The sequence below is a fragment of the Callithrix jacchus genome, chromosome 14, assembly GCF_049354715.1.
Source record: "Callithrix jacchus isolate 240 chromosome 14, calJac240_pri, whole genome shotgun sequence".
Classification (NCBI taxonomy): domain Eukaryota; kingdom Metazoa; phylum Chordata; class Mammalia; order Primates; family Cebidae; genus Callithrix; species Callithrix jacchus.
In genome coordinates this window covers 16,608,495-16,624,575 of record NC_133515.1, presented here as the reverse complement: position 1 = coordinate 16,624,575, position 16,081 = coordinate 16,608,495, and the positions used below count along the sequence as shown (strand labels likewise).

Sequence of the window (16,081 nt, the reverse complement as noted above, 5' to 3'; positions counted from 1 at the left end):
GAGCAGCCCCTCTGCAGCCCCAGCTGGCAGGCTCTGAAATCCAGCTATAAACCCTCATTTGTGACTAATACCTTCCCACAGACTTACCTAATAAAATCCTACCAATATTTCCAGGGGAAAAAATTTTGCCCCAAGATGTCACTTTTTTAAAAGTATAAGACACAGTAGGTTTTGCAGAATATCTGCACCTTTAAAAAGTCTTTACACATAAAATGCCAATGCCAACATTAAGTGAAAAGGGCAACTTGGAGACTTAGAGGATAATACATACAGCAGGGTCAATGTTTTTGCTTTTAAAGCTACTTTTTTTTTTCAGAGACAGAGTCTTGCTCTGTCACCCAGGCTGGAATGCAGTGGCACTGTCTTGCCTCACTGCAACCACCTTCTGGGTTCAAGCAATTCTCCTGTCTCAGCCTCCTTAGTACCTGGGATTACAGGTACCTGCTACCATACCTGGCTAATTTTTGTATTTTTAGCAAAGACAGGGTCTCATCACATTGGCCAGGCTGGTCTCGAACTTCATACCAGGTGATCTATCTGCCTCGGCCTCCCAAAGTGCCAGGATTATAGGCATGAGCCACTGAGCCTGGCCTAGCTACATGCATTTTTAAATGTATGTATTTATTTGTTTATACATGCATGTATTTGTTTATTTTAAAAGTCTGGAAACATCAGGTAATACGACCTTTCTGTATTTTTGTATTATTTTAATTTCTGCAACTCACAGGAAGAAACTTTTAAACATCTTTTCTAAGTCTGTAGAGGATGCTGAGTTGTTCTGTGTAGTTCAGGTAGGGCAATATCATGGTTTTCAAAGTATACTGCAAAATCCCCCAAATTGTAAATTAAATGATAAATTAAAAGCCTATAAACTTGTAAGTCAGAAGAGCCAGAAATTCAAATCCATTTACTTAAGTACCTCAAGAAAATTTACTACTTTGTTTAAAGGTCTAGATATAAGAAACTCACTTCCACAGGGAACCCTCTAATGGAGAATAGCACAAATGCTTGTTTAGACCAGAGCTATGCAAAGTGTCTTCTCAAACTGTACCAGCAGCTCACCTGAGAACTTGCTGGAAATACGGATTCTCAGGTCTCACCCACGGCTGTTGTTATGGTCTGAATATTTGTGTCTCCTTAAAATTCACATGCTGAAATCCTAACCCCTAATGTACTGGCATTAGGAGGTGGGGACTGTGGGAGGTGACTGGGTTGTGAAAGCAGAGCTCTCATGAATGGGGTCAATGCCCTCATAAGAGGGACCCCGGAGAGCTCCCTTATTCCTTTGCCATGTGAGGACACTGTGAGAAGGTGCCATCTATGAACCAGGAAGTGAGCCCTCACCAGACACTGAATCTACTGGGGCCTTCATCTTGGACTTCCCAGCCTCCAGAACTGTGGAAAATAAATTTCTGTTGCCAATAAGCCACTCAGTTTGCAGTATTTTGTTATTACAGCTGTAGGACAGCTCCCAAAGCAGAAACCCTGAGGTGTGTCCTGGCCATCTGGGCTTAGCAAGGCTCCAGGTGATGCTGATGTGGCCCAAATCTGAGATCCTCTGCTATAGGCACCCACCTATGTTCTCAATTGCTCAGTTCCTCTTACGACATTCCACGTTTTAGAATTCTGAGGACATCAGGTAATATGACCTTCCTATACTTTTTTATTATTTTAATACAAAAGTATAATTTAAGTTAAATTTAATTTCCACATTTTAGTAAAAACAGAGTCAAATGCCAGAAGAACCACTCTGCACAAACCTCCTGCGTCACAGGTGCTACTAAATTCTAGCTGCCTCTTTCCCCTCTTCACTGTTCTTCCATCGTAGTTGGTAGATGCTGACAATGTGTTCTTCCAAATGTCCCCCATTTCTCTGTGCCCTCCGCATGGGGGCCCTGGCTACTGCACCACCAGGTCACCTACTTCCGGGCCCTTCAGTCTACGCCATCCCCACGTGGCACTTCTCCCTTCTTTAGATGGTTTGTTAAAAAAGTCTTTGTCCTTTTCCTGCTCAAGATTTCCAAGTTCTCCAATCTGATCACTTGCTTCCAATTATCAGTCTTGAGCATGTACCCCACATAAATGTATATGTACCACTGTATTATGTTCATTATAACAACAGAAATAAACAATGTAAAAGGATGAGGCAAAAAGTGTGTGTGTGTGGATCTATAGGTAAAGGTACGTGTGTATGTGTGTGCATATACAAGTGCGTGCACGTGTATAGATATATACAAGTTATGTGCATGTATATATACAAGTGTGTGTATATGTATGTGTGTAAATACAAGTGTGTATGTGCACATATACCCAAGTATGTGTACATGTATGTGTATATATGTATACATGTGTGCATGTATGTGTGTATATATGTAAGTGTGTGTATATATAGTGATTCCACAACCTCTTTCATAAGACTCCATGCGGAGTAGGGCCCATGGAGCACACCCTACCAGACCCTAGTGGATGGCTGATGCTGTCCCCCACTCCCAGCCCCCTTGCCCCCCGACTTATGTCCACTCCTCCATCACCTGCTGCAAGCTGGGCAGTGTAGTTCTGACCACACCCAGTGCAGTGCTCCCCAGCTTTCCTGAAACATAGAATGCCTTCCAGCTTCTTCCATCACATTCGTACTTCCTTACTAGGAAATAATCAGCACCTGATAATTACTGGGCCTTTTCTCTAAAGGACCCCAGGGTGGTGCTGATTAAGCTGGCTCAGCACCAGGTCCCTATGGGCTGGACTGGGCACAGCTTGGGAGCAGGACTTCTCGTTACCTTTGCTCTATGCACCAAAGCCTGGCATGTTCACTGATATCCAGCTCTCTCCTCCTCCTGAGGAGCCCAGTCTCCCCCAGTGGCTCCGTGACTAAGCAGGCACAGGCGGGGCACCCTCTCCAAGCCCAGGCCAATCCCAGGGCTCCCTGCCCATGTTCCTGGACAGGATGCCCAAGCGACCCTTTGTGATGAGGCTTCCAGTCTCCTCCACCCCACCCCCTAAACCCCTACTCTTGCTCAGACTTCAAACCCTGGCCCTTCCCTGAGCCTCTGCACAAAGGCCCTGCCCTGCACTTCTCCTGGTCTGTGGCTCTGTCATCTTTCCTGACCCTATGTGGCCTCACTCCCTCTCAGATGCCCACCCAGACCCTTTCTTTGTACCACTGCAGAGTCTTCTGCCGGCTCCTGTCTCCAACTTCACAATAAGGACAAGGTTTCTGTATGATTCATTCTCTACATTACTCTGCAAGTTCAACATTACAGATTATATGATTACAATGAGAACTTTAACATGACTGACCTTCAAATCCCAAGACAGGCTTGAAGGTAAAGCTTTAAAGTTCTAAATATTGCATTCTATCCTTAAGGGGTTTCACTCTTATTCAAGAAGGCTGTAAGAACAACAGTTTGAAGGAATAGGATTTTCCACTAGAAGCCCCCACTCATGCAAAGCCTCCTTTTTGCTTAAATGAGAACACACTACGGTATATAAATCTACCAACAAGTTCTGTGCAACCACAGATTTATGAGATAGATCTCTGCATTGAAAGAGTTCCTCCATATCTAAAGTAAAAAAGCAAGGACACACACAAAAAACCAACACATAAAACCATTTACATTTTAAAAGCACCTAAGACATTCTACAAACATACGACACAAAGGAAACAAGCAGTAACCCACGGGAAAATGAACGGGATCAGCTGGAAGGGAGCAATGCTTTCCATAGACTTCCAGACTGTTTGTTAAAATTATGAATTAAAACTAAGCCCCAGAAAGCTATGTAAAATATCAACAACCTTTGCATCTCACTATCCAAATTACAAACCACCTTAACCACCAGGTACCTTCCCAAGTTCTCCACCTCAACTTAGCACTTGGCCACAACAATACTACAGAGAGAAAGCTAGCTGCAATAACTACTTCAGAAACAATTACGTGACTAATTCTTAGAGCTGGAGATAAGATACACCGTCAGCAAATCTCCACCTGGGAAAATCAGGTACTTGGAAACATACTGCACTCGCACATATCACGCAAGGCTCTAGTCCAGTGTCACTGTTTAACAAGTGCACATTCAAACATCTCTTCATCTGTAATACCGGAGGATAGCATCAAATTTGGGGAACAGAATAGGGAGGAAGAAATAGGAAGAAAAAGGCCAGACCACTTCTGATCTTCAAAAAGCAAAAATGGACTTTGATCCTGTAAATTACTACAGACAAATATCAAATGACAAAGTGGACTCTCCTCCCAACTTCGAAAAATACCAATGAGGCCTGGTGTGGCACAGTAGGAAATGTTGCCTTGCTGTTCCTTTTGCCCTTTTCTACTTAAAGAGATGTAGGCTCCACCTAAGGAAATGTGACAATATTTTATCTCAAATAATAACAATAGAAATTGAAATATACTTCCCTAACATTATAAAACGAATAAATCTCCTTAGCTTTCTGATGGAAAGAACAGAGTCATTAAAGAAAAAGAGGGCAACCAATAACGGGAATCCCTCCTAGCTCATGGGGGCTCTCACGAGGTGGACTACGGAGAGGTCACTAGAGTTTCATCCTTCCCACGCCCGTCACCAGTGAGGCTAAATAGCATCAGGGCCATTCTTCTTACAGGCACATGCAGCAGCAGCAGCCCTGTACTCTTCCTCCCCTCTGCCAGTCACATCCCTGGCTCCTGGCAGGGCTCTGGAACCTCACTGCTGAGTGCCGACACCTCTCTGAAAACTGCTGACAGGCCCCAGCTCCCGGCACACGCTCCCTTCTCAGCAGGCTCCAGTGAGCACCACCGATTGGGTTTGAGAATAACCATTCATAATCTATTTTTAGAATGCCCAAGGTAAAGAAAGCTGGGGCAGTCTGGGTGCAGTGGCTCACACCTGTAATCCCAGCACACTGTGAGGTGAAGGCGGGAGGAGCGCCTGAGGTCAGGAGTTCGAGACTTCCCTAGGTAACGTGGTGAAACCCTGCCTCTACTAAAATACAAAAAACTAGTCGGGAGTGGTGGAATGCGTCTGTAGTCCCAGCTACTTGGGAGACTGAAGCACCAGAATCACTTGAGCCCAGGAAGTGCAGGCTGCAGTGAGCTGATATGGTACCACTGCACTCCAGCTTGGGCAACAGAGTGAGATTCTGTCTCCAAAAAAAAAGGCCATACTAGTTAGGAAGAAAAAGTAAATTTGGACTTCTCACAACAACTTCTAGGAGGAAGTACTATGATCTAAGCAGCCCTGGAGTGGTAATGCTAAGAACCGGCATAACATGTAAAGCTCTATTATTTCTTTCAGAAAGTAGGGCACTTTCTAAAAGTTAAGAACAAGATGGAAAAAATATACAACTTAAGGATAAATGCAAAAGGCAAAGGAGAAATTTTTTCTAAAGACAGATAATGACTTCAGGGCTCATTTTATTACTTACTGCTAAAAACTTGTGTTAGTAATGTATTTGATACTTGACCTTGATGTAGAATGAATGCTAAAGAGAAACTTGATGGAAACACACTTCACAAAAGAAATTACAAAACTTTACTGAGGGCCAAGAGAAAGGTCTGTCTAAATAGGAGTGTCCAATCTTTTGGCTTCCTTCAGCCACAGTGGAAAAGTAATTGTCTTGGGCCATATGTAACATTCACAATAGCCAATGAGCAAAAAAAGCGAAAAAAAAAAAAAAAAAAACTTATAATGTTTTCAGAAAGTTTATGAATTTGTCTTGGGCTGCATCCAAAGCTGTCCCGGGCCGCATGTAGCCCTCGGGGTGCATTGAGCAAGCTTGGTAAAGAAAAGCTAGGTGCTATTTCTGCATGGGAAGGCAATTTAATACGCAGATATGAGGATTGGGATTTTTTCTCTTTTTTGCACTTCATTCTCTCAGTTTTCTACATTGACCACCTTGTTTTCTTATTTCTCCTGTATTTCGTAATTTCAAAATGGGAGTTCGGCCGGGCGCGGTGGCTCATGCCTGTAATCCCAGCACTTTGGGAGGCAGAGGCGGGTGGATCAGGAGGTCAAGAGATCGAGACCATTCTGGTCAACATGGTGAAACTCCGTCTCTACTAAAAATACAAAAAATTAGCTGGGCATGGTGGCGCGTGCCTGTAAGCCCACCTACTCGGGAGGCTGAGACAGGAGAATTGCCTGAATCCAGGAGGCTGAGGTTACGGTGAGCCAAGATCGCACCATTGCACTCCAGCCTGGGTAACAAGAGTGAAATTCCGTCTAAAAAAAAAAAAAAAAAAAAAAGGGAGTTTAAAAAATCTTAGTAACGGTTTTAACTGAGCCTTTTCATTTTGTATTCGAAAGGGACAGAGAGGGAAAGAAAGTGAGGGAGGAGTCTAGGAGGACCACCTGCAAACCACAGGACCCACAGGCATGACCCTCAGTCACCCTGGCCGCACCCCAACCCAGAGGGTTGTCGGTGCTCTGGACTCATTCTCTGTGCCTCAGTTTCCCCATCTATGAAATGGAGAGAACATCTCCCCTCTTCACACCTCACTGCGGGATAGTCAGATGCCACTTCTCTTCCCCAAAGTAAGGGCTGTATTTCAGCATCTGCACTGGTGGGTGAGGTGCGAACGGAGGCAAGGTGAAGCCTAAGGAAGGCAGAGTACCTCCCTCAGGGGAGTGGGGTCCTCTCATTTTATTAAGAACCTAGCACAGAAATTTTACCTTTTAAATAATTAGGATACATTGGGGTAAGGGAGCGGGGAATCGGAATTAAATTCTACAGAACAGCAAAAAAAGAAAGAAAAAGATCTTGATTTGGCAATATACAAGTTTTGCTGAGAAACCCTGTTTATGAGGACACATTATTCACAACTATTGCTATTTCCACCAGAGCCATCACTAGCCCCAGCCCCCTTGGCGGGTGTCAGAATAACTTGGTGCTTTCTCTTGGTTACAATCGAGCCATCCTATACCACCAATGTGCTGTTGATGATAAACCCCAGCTGCCTGCTGACATCTTAACAAAAAAAAAAAAAAAAAAAAGGCGAGGTCATCCACAGTATATACATTCAACCAAATTCTAACTTAGAACCAGCATGCTTTGCTTTCAATTTCTAAAAATACTATAAAAATATTCAAAGATACTAAAAATAACATTCCAAGATCTCACCATCCTAATAAAATTGTTTTCCTTTCCTAGCACATCCAGACTCCTTCTGAAAAAGACTGCTTTGAAGTTCAAACGTTTTCTGCTGTTGCTTTACTTCACTTATTTATTTTGGTTACTGCAACTCTAAAAAGCTTAACCAAAAAGAAACTGATGGATTATCTCCAAATTCACTCTTTGCTCTTCTAAATGCAGGGCCCCTCGAGGAAAAGTTCCCCCTTGCTGGCCATCGCTGCCCTTCCTGCCTGGAAAGAGTCCCTCCTTGTTACAGGTTACTTTAAAACCCCCACACCTTTATTTCCCTGGGGCTCCTTAAGTGAAGCTATCATCTCTTTAGAGAAATCCCTTCAATTCCTCATAGTATTTAAAACAAATTATTTTTACCTGCAAGGTAAAAGAAAACAGAGTATTTTCATTTTACAAGTGGAAAAAAAAAGTAACAGATGGTTAGATAGCTTTCCCCAAGCAATAGGGTGAGCTGAATCAGGGTGAGACCACTTTATTCAGAAAAGGGATGACCTGGCCAGGCACAGTGGCTCATGCCTGTAATCCCAGCACTTTGGGAGGCCCAGGTGGGGGGATCACCTGAGGTCAGGGGTTCAAGACCAGTCTGGCCAACATGGTGAAACTCTGTCTCTACTAAAAATACAAAAATTCCCCTGGCATGGAGGAACACATTTGTAATCCCAGCTACTTGGGAGGCTGAGGCAGAAGAATCACTTGAACCCGGAGGCAGAGGTTGCAGTGAGCCAAAATCACACCATTGCACTCCAGCCTGGGCAACAAAACGAGACTCTATCTCAGAAATAAATAAATAAATAAAAAGGAAAAGAAATGGGCTGACCCTGAATCACTCCTCCCCACATTTACCCTTCAGATAATTCCGAGGACCCATCACATTTATAAGAAAAAAAGCAAGACAAGAAATTTGTAGTGGGTATTAATGTGGGTTCCGTATACATGGAGAATCTGGTAACTGGCCTCACCTATTCAAAATCTATTTGTGAAAGCTCTCCAAACTTCACATCAGATATGTTCTTGACTTCTCAGCTGTCTTAGTCTGTGTTCAGGCTGCTATCACAAATATATTACACACTGGGTGGCTGATAAACAGGAATGTTTCTCACAGTTCTGAAAGCTGGTAAGTCCAAGATCAAGGCACTGGCAGTGAGTGCTCACTTCCTGGTTCACAGAAACTTCTTGCTGTATACTCACATGGTGGAAGGGAGGAATGAACTCCATTGGGCCTCTTTTACAAAGACACTAATCCCACACACGACAGCTCTGCCCCCTGACCTAATCACCTCCCAAGTACCCCACCTCTTAATGCCATCACTTCAGGAATTAGGTTCCAATATGTGAATTTCAAGGGACACAAACATTCAGATCACAGCACTGGCCTGTACATAAGTACCATACCTATTACATGCCAGGACTAGAATCCAGCCACATATCTACAAAAGGCGGGCAGCACAGGAGAGACGCATATCACAAAGCACATTTCAGACCACACCGCCAACCCCAAAATGCAAAACTGATTACACTTTGCCCTGCCCTAATATCTAAACACTTCAGTCATGGTCATCAAAATCCCTCTCATGCTGCACAAATTCTTGTGGAAGGCTTACTCATCTCATTAATTCAAGTTTATGTCAGGTCAGACTTCCACATTCTGCCTTTACAAGCCACAAAGACTCCTGCTCCTGGCACTGTGCCACTCCAGCCTCTGCTCATTCCGTCACTTTCACCTTCAACTCTACTGCCCAAACTGTATCCCTCTGCTAAATGCCAACTCAGTGCCCTGGGTCTTAAGGACATCCTGTTCTCTTCAAGTCCCAGGTCTCGTTTCTCTCATGGTACTCAGCACTTTACCTTGTCCATTTTCTTAGGAACTATGGTGGAAAATGGGAAAACTCTTGAAAATAAAGATGCCCAAGTCCTAAACCCTGTTTCTACCCACAGAACACTTCTGATGCCACATGTGTATGCTTTTCCCATATTACCAACCAATTCTCCCAATCTCTAGACACCAAGCAGGTGGCCAACGATTCCACTCAATTCTGGCTCCTTGGAGAGATGGCTGATTCCAAGTTTGGGGGCAAGGAAAGAACAGGATGAGCCTGAAACAGCCTGACATCAAGGAAGTGCTCAAAGACTAAAAGAAGCTATGGGTCCGCAGTGACAAAAAACAAAAGATCACCATAAGTTTAATGGTGTCCCCCAAAATATGTCCACATCCCAATTCTTAGATTTTGTGATGGTTATCTTACTTGGAAAAAAGGTCTTTGCAGATGTAATTAAAGATCTCAAGACAAGATTATCCAGTTGGGCTCTAACTCTAGTGACAAATGTTCTTATAAGAAACACCCAGGAGAAATTTACCAGGCAGAAGAGGACGAGGTCATGCCACCACAAAGACTGCAACAGTGAAGGCAAAAGACAAGAAACCCTGGAGCCACAAAGAGGCCATCTGAGGCAGCTCAGATATGCCAACACCTTGATTTCAGACTTCTGGCCACCAGACTGAAAAGTAAAAAAACTTCTCTTGTTTCAAAGCCACCTAATTTGGGGTAATTTGTTACAGCAGCCACAGGAAACTAATAGAGTAAGAGAAGAAAGGAGGAAAAGCTCTTTTCAAAACAACATCAGTTAACAAATATTAAAAGATTTACAAAATTAGAAAATCACTAATTGCAATCCCTAATATAAAAACTGGTCCAGGCAAGGATTGTCAATGGACATGAAATGCACTGGCTAGAATTAGCACAGGCTCTAAGAATCACTCCACAGATTGCATACTGCAAAAATGTACCTTTAAAATAAAGAAACGTAGAGGCCATTCCTTCCATGGGTCAAGTGGGACCAGCCCAGACACTACATGCTCCCGAATTGTTATAAAAATGTTGAACTGGACTTGATCATATGGAAACAATCAGGTTAAACCCAGAATGTAGGACATTTACAGGACAACTTGGGCTTTTCTATGTATACATACATACATACACATATATACAGGTATATACATGTATACACATAAATATATATACATGCACACACACACACACACATATACGTTAATGTCATGATAAACAATCAAACCAAAAAAAAAAAATCAGGCTATTATGGCTCCAGAAATTTAGAGACATAAAACTAAATGCAACATATAAATCTTAACTGGATCTTAGATATTAAACTAAACCAAAAAAATGTTTTTAATTAGCTGGGCATGGTGGCGCATACCTGTAGTCCCAGCTACTCAGGAGACTGAGGCATGAGGATCACTTGAGCCCAGGATTTCAAGGCTGCAGTGAACTAAGATCATGCCACTGCATTTTAGCCCGGGCAACAGATGGAAACCCCATGTCAAAAAAACAGAAGCAAAAAAAAAAAAAATCTCAGACAGGCTATGAAAGTCATATATGGTAGAAGGGGGAAAATTTAAATACAGACTACATCTTAGACGGTATTATTTTCTTCTTTAGGGTATTATAATGGTAATGAGATTATATAGATTAATACCTTTATTCTAAGGAGATACATGTAAAGTACTAAAAATGAAGTACTGTTATGTCTACACCTTTCAAATATTTCAACAAAAAAAGGATATATAAAATATATACAAAAAGAGTGAGAGAAAGACAAATGTGGAAAAAATGTAGACAACTGGTGAATCTGGGCAGCGAGTATGTGGGTGTTTGTTAAATTATTCTTTTAGTAAAAATAGAAAATCCGCATAGATATTTTGAAAATGTTGAAAATTCACAATTTCCAGGTTGTGCCTTCAACCCCCAGGCTCCTATAAGGCCTAGGAGGATTCTAGGAACTTGCATTTGACAAGCCCAAGTTAATCTCATGCTCAGGTCAGTCTGGGAATGCCACCAGTACTGGCTTGTTTGCTTTTAGCTGTCTGCTTCCCCCCAGGGCCCTCTAGCATCACAGTGATTTCTAACTTGCTGCACATCCTCCAAGGCAGAGGCCAACAACTGGATTCCAAATGAATTTATGAGGGCAATTCCCAATCATGCAGGAGCTGATTACATTAAGGACAAAACTATACTATAACCAAAGTCTGAACCTCAGAAAAGTTTGAAGTCTGTTACCATAAACACAAGCTAAGGCATAAAACACTCTTTTATATGGTTTTCAGGCTTTATCTCTTTTCTTTTTAAGTAACACTGACAGGAAAGAAAGGTACCACAACTAAAATGTCACTACAACAAAATCCTTGATACACCAAAATTACATAAATGTTACTAGATGTCACAACTCAAATTTCCTTTTTTTTGAAAGGGAGTTTCACTTTTGCTGCCCAGGCTGAAGTACGATGGCATGATCGTGGCTCACTGCAACTTCCACCTTTGTATTTCTAGTAGAGATGAGTTTTCACTATGTTGACCAGGCTGGTCTAGAACTCCTGACCTCAGGTGATCCACCTGCCTTGGCCTCCCAAAATGCTGGGATTACAGGCGTGAGCCACCACACCCAGCCTTCACTCTGATTTTCAAAGTCTAAAGGTGAAAAGATAATGGTTCCCAACCCCCACTAAAATATCAGAAAATGTCTTTTGTCTTTGATTTCTTTTCTTTTCTTGAATACAGGCAATCTATTTTCCTCCCTGCCTCTCCCTCCATGTCCCTCCTCCCTGATTTCTTTTTTGTTCTTGTTGTATAAGAAATCAATCCACGTGCATAGGGAGAAGGGGAAGGGATAACAGGCACCAAAACGCTGCTGGATGGGGGAAAGAAGATGGGTCAATGTGGGGGCATGGAGAAGGCACAGACACAGAGGACAGTGGAACAGCCCACTTACACCTAGACAGGGTCAAGAACTGGCCAGGCCTGGCGAATCTGCAATGGGTGGGGAGGCAGCAGAAACAGGACATCTGATTTTCAAAGATGCCTAAGAAACAGGACAACTTCCAGCTTCTGTCCTGCCCTGTCAGAAGACAGGTGGCTCCATTCTCAGCAAAGGGTGGAATCAGGGTCTCCGACAGGGGAGCCCACATACCCCCAGGACAATCAGATTACTGATTAGGCTGCAGCTCTGCACCTCCCCATCACTGGGCTCCAGGATACAGGCAGCCAAGCCTTTCCTTCTTGCAGGGACCAGGGAGAGTCTTGTGACAGAGCCCAGGAAAACTGACCTGCAGCACTGAGGTCAGTAGGCCCCGAGAAGGAAAGGTTCAGCTCACAGCAGGCACTGTCCATCCCCACTGAGTCCCTCACTCTTAAATATGGGCAAGCCATCTGAGGAGAGCTTCACACAGAAATGGGAAGACAGCCTAGAGGAAAGAGATCCTTCAATGAGGAGAAAAGAAACAAAATTTGTTAAAATCAAGAGAATATACCATGAAATGAAGACCATGTTTTAGTTTTTAATAAAAGTTGACAGAACAAAAAAGAATTCTTGTACATGAAAAACTATGGCAAAAAAAAGTGTAAAAAAAATCACTAGAAGAGTATAAATATGAAAATAAGGAGGTTTCCCAAAAGCAAAACAACTTTAAAATGGCAGAAAACAGGAAATAAGAGGATTGGTTCAGACAATCCTATTATCACAATAGTAGTAGTTCCAGAAAGAGATAAAATAGAAAAAATTTGAGGGGAGAAAATCACCAAAGAACAATTCAAGAAAATTCCCAGAGCTGAAGATTAAGTTTTTCTGGATTGCCAGGGCACAAAAATGCCCAACATGCTGGATAAAATACACCAAGGCCCGGCACTGTGGATCTCGGAACACCACGGACGTTGGATGTATCAGTCAGGGCAGGCACTGTTAAACTGCAGCAGTGAGTAGCCCAAAAGCCCTCAGAGGCTTAAAACAACAAAGATTTATTCTTTACGTTTATTTCAATCAAACAGGGTCATGGGGTGGGTGGAAAGAGGCTCTGCAAGCTGAGCAACATCACTGTCAAGCTGAGTTCAGAACCAAACTAGAGGAAAGGAAACTCTGGCGGCAACTTACACTCGCAGGTAAGTGCACGCCCAGAAGTGGATGTAGCACTTCTGTTCAGCTCCCAGGCAGGCCACTGGCACAAAAACCGTGTCAGGCCATCAAGCTCAGGGAGTGAGGAAGGGAGAGCAGTCCTACAAAAAGCCTGGGGGTCAGAGGGCTGGACATGTGTGGTGAACATTTACCAGGGGCAAAAGAAAGACTCTAGAATCCTCAGAAAGAGGAGGACTGGCTTGAAACTCTTCAACAATACTGGAAGCCAGAAAGGATTGGATCAATGCTTCAAAAATTCTCAAGGAACTTTTTCTCTTTAATTCTACATTATCAATTTATCAGACATGAAGGTAGAAAATATACTTAAGGGTAAAGTCTCAAAATTCACCTCCTATCACATCCAAACCAGGGAGTGAAACAGGAGAAAGTCAGGAAGTGGAAGTCAGGAAACAGGAGCCCTGCAGTGGGCAGCTCCAGGATGACTTGCGTGCAGGTGGTGAGGCTGGCAGCTGGTCGCCAGGTACACGCACCAGTTGCAGTAGAAGGCTCCAGGGCCCTTCTTCAGGAAAGGGTGCTGACAGAGGGCTATCCTGATGCTCCTGAACGTGGTGGGGGAAGATAGGACAACTGGCGAAAAGTCTGCAGTTGGATCTGGCATACTACATAGAAAGCAAGCAAATTGAAACACCAGCCAATTATTCACTGGAGAAGACAAAAATTAACGGACAACATGACTCACTAGGAACAGAATTTACATAGTCATGCGTATAAACAATGCATGTTGATCTCCGTGAGATTATACCACATCTACATAGGAGGGTGGAGAGCCTGTATGAGGGCAAAGAGAACAACAAGTCATCTTCCAAAGAACAAAGTCACTAAGTAATATCTACAATTGAAAAATCAGGCCGATGATTCGAAGACACAAAAATAAATACCAAAATAATCATCTAGAAAAAGTGAAGTGCCTGCTTCTGGGGAGAGGGAAATGGTGGCAGGGGATACTGTTTGGCCCTGCAGAGGCTATTTAACTTTTAAAACTATATGCATGTTAAAAAATAATAATACGTTAAAGGTAATTCAAACTAAGTCTGCCCAGGAGCTACCTAATAAGTTGCCTGATTTTTGATTCGGTACAAAGGGTAGTCACAGTTCTTTCAATGAGCCATTAGCACTACTATAAGTGCTACAAGAGCTGAAACATAAAACACAATCCCTGTCCTCAGAATCAGAATTTCATTGAGGAAAAAATACCTACATATGAATGAAACGAACTCAAGTACGATGCATGGAAAAGAACTCAAGTACAATGCAAGGTGGCAGATGGTCAACCCCAAGACATGGAGAAGAGTTATGTGGTAGTAAGAAAAAGACTCAGGGCCACAGTAGGTAACAAAGACTGGGAGAGATGTGAGGGGTAGAAGGAGAAAGCCCAACAGAACTTGAGTTCTGTTCCTGGAACAGGGAGGGCATTTCTGCCCTGAGACTGGCTAACACTGAGGTGTGTATACTTGGGAAGTATGAACAGTTTCTCAAACACTGGTAAGACTTTACTTGTAACAGGGAGGGCAAGATTATGAATCAGGAAAAGCAGAGATTAGAAAACACAGGCATCACTGTTGAGGGACTACATTTTCAGCGTCCTTGTGTGTTATCAATCACAAGTATCAGTCACAAGCCCTGTAACATTTTTCCCTGCAGAGTGGCTCAGACTTAGCATATCTGCTCCTTGTTCACACTGCCGCCACGCTGTCTTAAACCCCTCATAGCTAAAATCATCCACGTCACGGCCTGCACCCCGGGTCTGCCTCCCTGCTCTGGCCCATCTATCTGGCACTCTCATTGTTGTACTTTTATTTTCACACTCCAATGACACCATCCTTCTTTGCCTTCCTAGAATACTCGCTGCTCTTGGCTGCCACAGGACCTCTACACTCACTGCTCCTCCTAGAACCCACTCCCTCCTATGACTTCCCTGTTCACTCCTACATAAGCCTTTGATTCTCAGCTCACTTTTTGATTCCTCAAGAAAATAAACGTCCCTGGTCGCTCTCATTCAGGAGTTCCTGCCACAGTTCCCAAGCATTCCTTTCCCTCAGACCAGTTTGTAGTTTAACCTTTATTTGGGTGATTATCCAATTCATGCCCACCTCACCATCTTGGCCAGTGGTTCTCAAAGTGGGGTCAGGCTACAGCAACAGCATACAGAGGAACCTATTAGCAATGCAGAATCTCAGGCCACGTTCCAGACCAACTGAATCAGAAACTTGAGGTGGGAGACAAGCAGTCTGTTTTAAAACCCCCCTTAAGTCATTCCGATGCATGCTTATGTATGAGAACCAAGGTGCTAGACTATGTGTTCTGTATTATCACAGCACAGAACAGGTGTTTTTGTACCCCATGGTGTCCCCTGGTGCCATGTTCAGTGACAACAGTAAGGTAAGATTTTCTTGTCAAATGAATGTCTACTTAAAAAAAATTTTTTGCATGGCTCCATAAATCCCCTACTTTATTCCTTGTAAACCCTTACGTCTAACTTTAGAATGCCCCAAAATAAACACTGAAACTGCTGACCAAAGACCTGGGTCAGCACCCATCCTAACTCCTGCTCCCAGGTCTTTCAGGGTTTAAATTTTGGCCCTCCATCTCTTACTATCTGTGTGATCATCCATAAACTTCCTAATCTCTCTTGGCCTTAACGTCCTCACCTCTAAAATAGTAATCATTATAGCATCGATATCCCAGAGTTGCTGAATGATTGAGACAATGGCACTAAGAATCATGACTGCACATACACAGTTAAGCACTCAACAAATGTAGGTAGTATTATTGCCATAATAATAATTATTCAACTTTAAATGCTCTTTCCTCTTAGGTCTCAGCTTTCTTACTCAAGATTGACCAAACATACTTCAGACTCGTTCTTCCTCCCTTGCAAAAGTACTCACATCTAACACCCATCAGGGGCTTGAAACCTCCACTAGCAACCGGGAGTCCTGCTGGAGCTTTCTGGCTCCACCTCCTGAA

At 43.1% G+C, this 16,081-nt stretch overlaps 1 protein-coding gene across 6 annotated transcripts in view; it reads right to left on the bottom strand.

Moving 5' to 3' along the window:
- LOC100409061 (UDP-glucuronic acid decarboxylase 1) overlaps window positions 1-16,081 on the bottom strand; it is a 101,420-nt gene that overhangs the window by 84,143 nt on the left and 1,196 nt on the right. The window lies entirely within an intron of this gene.